Raw genomic sequence first — 9,419 nt, 5'->3', positions numbered from 1 at the left:
GTTACTTAGAATTAAACCATTGAAAGACTTTATACATATGTCTAAGAGTGAATGTGATTGCCTTTCTCTTATTGACATTTTGGACCACATTTGCACCATTTGTTTGTTTTTGCAGATATTTTGGAAAAATCTTTTCAAAATCTTTTGCAAATAGTCAAAGGTATAGGAATATGATTGCAAGAAGCATTTTAAGATTTGAAATTCCTCCCCCTGTTTCAAATGCTTTTCCTTTGACTAAATGAAAGCTCCCCCTGAAGAAGTTCTCCCCTTAGCTTTCAAGAGGGTTTTTGAAATGATTTTCCCTTTTTGAAATAGATGCCAAATGGAATTATACCAATTTAAATCTCTATACTTATTTGAAATTTTGAAGCAAAATGAGATACCAATTGAAAATCCATTTTGAGGCTAACTGAAATACCAAATGAAAATTTTTCATACTCCATTGAAGTCAAATAAGATACCAATTGAAATAAATAATTCCTTTTTGAAAATTTTAAAAATGGTGGTGCGATCCTTTTGCTTTGAGCTTAATACTTTCTCCCCCTTTGGCATTAATCGCCAAAAACGAAGAACTTGAGAATCCTTAACAAGTCTCCCCCTTTGGGGCCTAATACTTTCTCCCAAATGGTAAAACAAATATGAGTGAAGAGTTATACCAATTGAGAGTTTCCGGAGTATCGACAAAGGATAAATGATACCGTCAGAGTTGGAGTGGAAGCTATGTGTGCAATGTTTCAATCAAAGTTTCGAGAACCAAGTATGTTTAGCTCATTCCTAAGTTTGCTAAAGGTCTTTTCATCTATTGGCTTGGTAAAGATATCGGCTAATTGATTGTGGGTGCTAACATAAGCAATTTCGATATCCCCATTTTGTTGGTGATCTCTCAAAAAGTGGTACCGGATGTCTATGTGCTTAGTGTGGCTGTGTTCAATGGAATTATCCACCATTCGGATTGCACTCTCATTATCACATAGGAGAGGGACTTTGCTCAACTTGTAGCCATAGTCCCTAAGGGTTTGCCTCATTCAAAGTAATTGCGCACAACAATGACCTGCGACAATGTACTCGGCTTCGGCGGTGGAAAGAGCTACAAGGTTTTGCTTCTTTGAAGCCCAAGACACTAGGGATCTTCCCAGAAACTGACAAGTCCCTGATGTGCTCTTTCTAACAATTTTACACCCGGCATAATCGGCATCGGAATACCCAGTTAAATCAAAGGTAGATCCCTTGGGGTACCAAAGCCCAAACTTAGGAGTGTAAACTAAATATCTCATGATTCTTTTCACGGCCCTAAGGTGAACTTCCTTAGGATTAGCCTGGAACCTTGCACACATGCATACTAAAAGTATAATATCTGGTCGAGATGCACATAAGTAGAGTAAGGAACCTATCATCGACCGGTATACCTTTTGATCTACGAGTTTACCTCTCGTGTCGAGGTCGAGATGCCCATTTGTTCCCATGGGTGTCTTGATGGGTTTGGCATTCTTCATTCCAAACTTCTTAAGTATGTCTTGAATTTACTTAGTTTGGCTGATGAAGGTGCCTTATTGGAGTTGCTTGATTTGAAATCCAAGGAAATACTTCAACTCCCCATCATTGACATCTCAAATTTTTGTATCATAATCCTACTAAACTCTTCACAAGATGACTTGTTAGTAGACCCAAATATAATATCATCAATATAAATTTGGCATATAAACAAGTCTTTAGCAATAGTTTTGGTGAAGAGAGTACGATCAGCTTTACCAACTTTGAAGCCATTAGTGATAAGAAAGTGAAAGCTCTCTTGTGGGTTTTGGTGTTTGGATGACAACCCAATTAAAGGACTAACAAGTGTGCTAAGTGTTGAACAGGTGCTTAATGCAAAGCTAATAGGGTTCAACACAAGTGAACAAGTGTGATGGTCCAAAGATTGAATTATCTATAGATAATGAACACTACTTAAGTGAGACTCGGTGTGCGTAACTTAGAGACAACCGATCAAGCCAAGGATGGAGGCAAGAAGAGCTTCGAGGTACCGAGTGCATGGGAGAAGGTCAAGGAGACCAGTAACCCAAAGCCAGGGGTGAAGAAGAAGACTTGCAAAGTCAAGGTTGATCGAGTTAAGAGTTATGGTGCATCAAGGATCACTACATAAGGACATGACTTACAACCAATGAGGTAACATCTACAGTTATGTGGTGTAAGTCATAAGGCTCAAGATCAAGCTCGAGAAATGAACAAGGGAGTTGGAGCTCAGATATGTCAATCTAGATCAAGTCAAGTTGACTTAATGGTTTAGAGTCCAACATCGACCTCAAACATGCCAAATTGGGTAAAACGATGAAAAAGGTTAAGTATGTAAGGTTTGAGTGTTCAACCATGTTGCATACACTTCTTACTACAAGTTTGGTGCTTTGGATTGCTCTCTAACTCTTTCTATAGAGAAAGTACCATTCTGAGCTCTACTGGAGGAGAAACAGAAAAGCTAGGAGAAGAACAAGAAAGATGTAAGTTTCTAGGACTAAATCAATTGGATTATACTTTAAATGTGTTTGTTTAAGTCTCAGGAAAATCCTCCCAAAAGTTGAAGTCAAACGAAGAAAGAACGGAGGAAAAATCACTTAGTGTGCTGTTGGCTGGTGTACAGGACAATGAATAGTAGCTGTCCGGTGCATAGGACAGTGAATAGTAGCTGTCCGGTGCACAGAACAGTGAATAGTGACATGTCCGGTGCACATGACAGTGAATAGTAGCTGTGTCCGGTGCACAGGACAGTGAATAGTAGCTGTGTCCGGTGCACAGGACAGTGAATAGTAGCTGTGTCCAGTGCACAGGACAGTGAATAGTGACCTGTCCGGTGCACAGGACAGTGAATAGTAACCTGTCCGGTGCACCAACGACTAGCTATTCTAGAGAAGGAAACTATCAATCAGATCCGTTATTGTTCACTGTCCGGTGCGCCACCGGACAGTCCGGTGCACCCGCAACCAGGGAAGGCTGGGAGCTTCCAAATGAAGCTCCAACGGCTCCTAGGCCCTTTGGGGCTATAAAAGGGACCCCTAGGCGCCTCAAACAAGTACACAAGTGCAGCCAACAAGTCCATACACCATTTGGATCAATTCTTTCTCTCCCTCTCTTGTGTATCTCTCTAGTTTGTGTAGAGGCGAAGTTATAAGCCTTTAGAGAGAGGGGAAGTGCTGCTGAGAGCTAGAGCAAAATCTTGAGCGCATTGTTACTATGTCGGAGTGCTATCGATAAGATTGTAAGTAGCCACGACATCGTTGTAACTGATATCAACATAGTGGAAGGCTCTATCTGTCGCACCGACAGATCTGAGCAAACGGAGGAAGGAGTTGAAATAGACTCCAAGCCAAGGTGTGGCTAACTCCAACGAGGACTAGGCAAGCATTTCAGGCTTGGCCGAACCTCGGGATAAATCCCTGTGTCTGTGTGCTCTGCTTTGTGTTGTGTGCTGTTTATACTTGCACTTCTATATTTATATGTGGTACAAGCTATCTTCGAAGTGCAGGGTATTTTAAGACAGGAACTTCAATTCCGCTGCAACCTACTCGAAGGGTCTTTCTGTGACACCCCAGTGTCACCTAGGGTTTCTCTTAAAAAGCCAAACCAAGGACCATTATTTTATGTGAACTAAAGTAGGCATGAGTACCAAAATAACTTAAGTAATAAAGGAGTCACCAAGCTTATACTTAAAAGTGTCATGATCAAAACAATTGATCTCTTGAAAGATAAAATTTTTCAACCCTAATTAAAAACCCTAAGTGAGCCCCATGAGCAAAATTCAAGAAAATAAGAAAAAGGGAATGAAAAGTTTAAAATTTTGAGTTGAGCCAATTATACAAGTTAAAGTATATTTGATAAGCAACAAGAAAGATTGAGAAAGCTTAGCCAAAATAATCCAAATAAAACCCCAAATCAAGCCTCTTTTGTTGGGACTCATTGGGAATTCTGAATTTCAGAATTCTGAAATTCAGACCTTGAGCCAAAGATCAGGGATGTTCACCTTGATCCCTAACTCGAATCCTAATGGCCCCATTGACAAAATTGTGTCTAACTAACCCCTCTGTCGTGTGCCAAAAGATGGCATTGGGACGCGAGCCCTAGACACGACAAAACCTTGGATTTGCCTCGGGTTTGGGCAGGGAGACAGACCAGATTTCCTGGCTCCATATCTCTGCAACCAGTAGGCAAAATCCTATGACCCCCACACAAGAATGGTAGCTTGTAGGGAGGAGAAGAGGTTTTGTGCACTGACCAAGGCGAGAGCAGGCTTGGATGAGCGACCACACGCGCCAGAGCTTGGGCAGATCGCACGGGCACACGTGTTCGACCCTGGTCGGCACGCCAGAGCTCGCCCAACCCGCGCGCGCGCTCGCCCCGGCGTCCGGTCAAGTCCGCCGCGCGCCCACGCCCTCGGTCGTGCCCGCCCGCGCCTATAAAGCCTCCCCGGGCGCACCTCTCTTCGCCCCGCACTCACCCTCACCGGCCAGCCACCGTTCCTTAGCTCCGGCGAGCTCATTTCCGCCCGCCATTGCCGCCAGAGCTACGGCCGCCGTGGCCAGCCCACTCCAGCCACCCTCCAGCCCAAACCAGTGCTTCGGCTAGCTCCGCCAGTAGCCCGTGAAGCTTGCCAAGCCCTCGGACCCGGCCGGACTTCACCGGAGGCCCGAGATCAACCTCACCGGACTTCGGTCTTCCGCCGCCGCGCGTGGACCGAGCTATCCATTGAGTCTCCGCCCGATTCCTTTCGCTCATGTCTTCTCTGGCATCCCGTGGACCTCCCTGACCTATTTGATTGAACTATCTCGCCGTGACAAGGCCGGTCTCCTCGCCGCCGACGAGCATCCCCGCCTGCGCGCGTGGACCGACCGACTCCGGCCATCTCCGACGGCGTTCCGCACACCATTGTGATCCCCGCGACCTCCCCTTCACCCTCGACCCCTTCACCGGAACAGTCTCGCCGCCGGTAAGCCCCTCCGCCCTTTTCTTCGCCGTGGCTACTGTTTAAGGTAGAAGAAGGACCTCGGGTTAGGTTCTGTAGAACCCGAGGGGTTTTCTGTAACGTCAGCGACTCATGTGAATAGTAACCTAAGGACTGATTCGCGAAGAAAACTTAGAAAACCGCCAGGGACCCCAGTGCAAAGTGGATTTCCATTTAATCAATTTTGTTATTCTTTTTTTAAAATGACCAGAGAACTTAGAAAATCCATAACTTGATGAAATCTTAATGAAAAGCTGTCAAACCAATTTTGCTAGCTCTGGAATATTATGACCTATCATTTAAAAATAGTGAACCATATGCTTTCTGTTCTAAATTTTAGAGTTTAAAATTAAAAACAGAAACCCCCTAAACCTTGTTTAATTAAGGAAAATTAGTTTTTCTTTTGTGCTGAGCTTAAGAAAATTTGTAGATGCTTATACCTTAATTAGACACTGTTTAAAAATAGTAGGAGCCCCAGCATTAGAGATTATGATGTAGTTATTCATTTAAAGCCATTTTGTCCAAAACTTAGAGAAAATCAGAAAGGCCTTAGAAATTAATGAACAGTGATTAATAATATTTTTCCTAGTTTACTTATGCAACAGAGAACCTAGGAAAAATACAGAGACCCTTAATTTGGACCAGTTTTAAATTAAGATGATTTGTTTAGCCTAATATAGACTGAAAATCAATTATTAGAGTTACCAAACTATAACCAAAATGATTAATAAAAATCTAGTGGACTTATAACCACCAGAGCCCCACTACAAAAATACAGAGCACCCCAGTCTAACTTTTTAAGTAGGGAAAATAAATACAGAATGATAATAAGGCATTTTCCCACTAAATCATGAGCAACCCCAAATAATGTGATAATGGGCAACCAAAAATTTGCTAAGTCCATGATGAGATAAACCACCAGAGAAAATACAAACCCATGAAAAAGAGGTGAACCTATGCCTTTTGCTAGTAATTTGTGAGAAAGGCCATTTAGCTCAAATAATGCAAACCACCCCTTCTCTTAAGCAAAAGGAAGCCAAACTTTAGAATGATTGCTCTTGCACAAAATACCAACTAAGAAAAATAAGAACTCTGTTGTTTGATGTTTTTCAAGTATAGTGGTAGTAGAAAGCACCCCTTTGGCTAGAAACCTTAAGAAAATCTTAGGGAAAGAATTAAAGGGTATTAATGACTAGAAATTTGTATCAAGTCATGTTATAACACCTAAAAGCCAGCAAAAATAAGTTTTTGAGAATTACCCACTATTAAATAATAGTTGTAGTTCAAAGTACCCCTTCTGCCCTAAAATTTGGTAATTTTGTCCAGAGAAAACCATTCACTTTCTGAACCCCAAATTTTGTGACAGAGAATCATACACCAGTAACAAGCCACTGTAATTTTTGCAGAATTTTTGGAATTTTATAAAAGCAACTTGTAGTTCAAACCTACTCCAAAACATTAAAGAGAATAAAAGAAAAAGAGAAGAAGGAATAAACCTCATCCCAATAAGACTAACCCAATTTACCAAGTATACCACTAAAGGGTTTTACATAAGTAAAGTTAACTTGTTTTAACTCAAAAGATCATACACCTTTAAAGTTGTAATTTCTAAAAGCACATATAATATCATGCATATATCTTACGCATTGCATTCATTAGATTGTAATCTTGCCGACGGAGAGTACGTGCTCATCCCCGAGCAAGGACCTGTCCAAGAGGAGGACCAGGAGCAGGCTTCAGAGGCTGCTATTGAGGATCTCCCCGCAGCCCCAGCAATTGAAGGCAAGCCCCGGTTTTATGCATAACCATGTTAATATATGCTACTTTACTACACTTAATGCTTGTAGGACTGTAATGTGCACTTAAGTGTAGGAGTTGCTTGAAACCTCTAGTTGCATGAACTTAGGATTCCTTTTGAGATGAATACTAGTATGCTAGGTCGAGTAGCTGCTTGCTAATCAGGATCTCGGTAGAAGTCGAGTGATTTTTCTAGCACTCGCACGAGGTCAGGAGTTGATTGTATTCATCTTGATAATGGGATATATGTTGGTCTATGGACTTGGATCCAGGGAGGATGCCTTGTCCAGGAGACGGGAAAAATGAATTAAGGATTAATGTGTGGATACCTGAGTCAAGCTTTTGAACGTACTAAGCACATGCCGGGAAAAATGGTAACCGGTAAACCTAGTACCTGAGTGAAGTCGGGCGCGGACTTTATCCCTCATGCGACCTGAGACAGGGTCTCCCATGCTAGCTATGGTGGGTACAAGTGCGGTCACTGCACGGCGGCAGCCGGGGTCAGTGGAGCATTGTATGCCAAGGCGGTGAGGCCTGGCCGCGAACGGGGAATCGATGGGGACGGTTGACATGTGTGGGGTCGGAGTACCCTGACATGTCGTGTGTTTAGGTTTACCTTGCAAGGTTTAAAACTCGATTCGAATCGTCTGCTTCTCGCAGCTAATGAGACTGCTTGATTCCTTGTACTGCATCGAGTAAGAAGTGAAATGTGGATTACATGAGATAACTTGTTGATTGAGCTAATTGCTTGTTACCATGTATGCTTAGAAGGAGCAAATCTAGCTAAGTTAATGATGGTAGAATTTGAAAAGCTAAAAGTTGATTTTAGGAACAGCTAGTGCTTTTGGCAAACCAAACCCCTCAGCCAAACAACTGCATAGTCTAGAGGTTGAGGAGTAGACTCCTCACACCGGTTAAGTCTAGCTGAGTATTAGTATACTCAGCCTTGCTTGTGGCACCATTTTTGCAGGTACCATGCAGAATGTAGTTGATGGTGTGACTTGGCCTACCACCCTGCCACCGGGTTGGACGGTCGAGTGGGATGTTGCTCCGGCAGGAGAGGAGCATGAGGAGTAGTGGGCTAGGCCTTGCCCATTTCCTCATTACCGACGACATCGATTATCCGCTGCACTTTAATTTATGAACTTTATTCGCTACTCAAAAACTCCGATTTATGTAATAACTCAGTACTTAATTTGAGGTTTCCTGTTTTATTGTATTTCTTCTGTGACTCACCTTCGAGTGAGATTGTGGGATTTGATCCTGGTTAAGTGGCTTCATCAGACTAGATCTGAGGGACTGACGGGTTATTCCGATTTAAGTGTGTTACGGCCTCTGAGGCGTGACTTAGGCACTTAAGCTGGAATAATTCGGGCGGTTCTGCCACAGCTGGTATCGGAGCAAATTCCACCACAGAGAAGGGCAATAAACCATGAATACCAAATTTCAAAATCTAAAACTTGCCTAGAAGCTACTACGGATCGTCAGGACTAGACCGCTAGACCTAGGACGAAAGGCCTTAGGCATAGAGGGAGAAATAGGTGGCTAACTAATTAGGCCATGTGGGCCAATACTTATATTTTAGGATGCCCTAAAAAGGCACCCTATTTTCCTTTTGAGAGGCAACGTTTCTTTCAGCATGCATGCATTATAAAACACAAGGAGGAATTAAAATTTGAGCTAACCCCTTTTCTTCGAACCATCCGGCTCTCTTTTTCTTTTTCCTTCCACCATAATCTTCATCTTTGATTCCCTTCCGCAGATGAATTCACCCACCCCCGCCAGTGGAGGAGACTCTCGTTTCAGTTCTGACTTCCTTTCTCGCGATGGTTTTCCTTCCATCTTGTGGGAAGTGCTTAACTCCGCCGGTTACCCTACGCCCCCTTTGTACACAGTGCAGTTGTATGAGGAGCATCGGGTACCTCGTTGTCGGGTCTGGCTAACTTTGGAGGCTCATCCCCTTCAGCCGGGTTGGCGTTCTCTTGACTCTGAGACGATTGGACTCAGGACGGACGACACCGTTGAGGCAGCAGCCATGAAGACTCTGACGACTTTCTGTGGCTACCATCCCCTGGAGATGGTGATGCACCCCTTGGGACTCTTCCCTGCTGAGAAGAAGGATGATCCCATGTGGTGTAACCGCGTGAGCCATGTGAAGGATGTGTGGGCAATGTATCCTGACTTGGTTGGGAGGGTCACTGTTCAGTGCATGAGTGCGCTGTACCGCCTTTAGGCCCTTCAGAGCGATGCTATGACACTTCTTGCTAACACCGCTCAGGCTGCCAAGCTCACTCTCGATAGTCGGGAAGATTTTGTGGTCGACCTATCCACAGAGTTGGTGGAGAAGGATCTGCAGGTGGAGAGGCTGAGCCAGCGTATTACCACCCTGGAGCAGCAAGTGGAGATCCGAGACAACACTATTGATGTCTTGGAGAACCAGCTTCACGATGTGCAGAGGGAACTCGAGGAAGCAAATGACCACTTGGACATGCACCACTTGGAGATGGAGGCCAATGAAGCAGGAAGCGAGGGAGAAGAGGCTCCCGAGGAGCTAGGACCAGCCCCTGGTGCCAATGGGACTACCTCCGCGATACCTCCTTCACCCGTATCCAGTGTCGCTTCCACCGCTCAGGGT

Source organism: Zea mays, chromosome 1, assembly GCF_902167145.1.
Source record: "Zea mays cultivar B73 chromosome 1, Zm-B73-REFERENCE-NAM-5.0, whole genome shotgun sequence".
Lineage (NCBI taxonomy): Eukaryota > Viridiplantae > Streptophyta > Magnoliopsida > Poales > Poaceae > Zea > Zea mays.
This window is presented reverse-complemented; position numbering follows the sequence as displayed.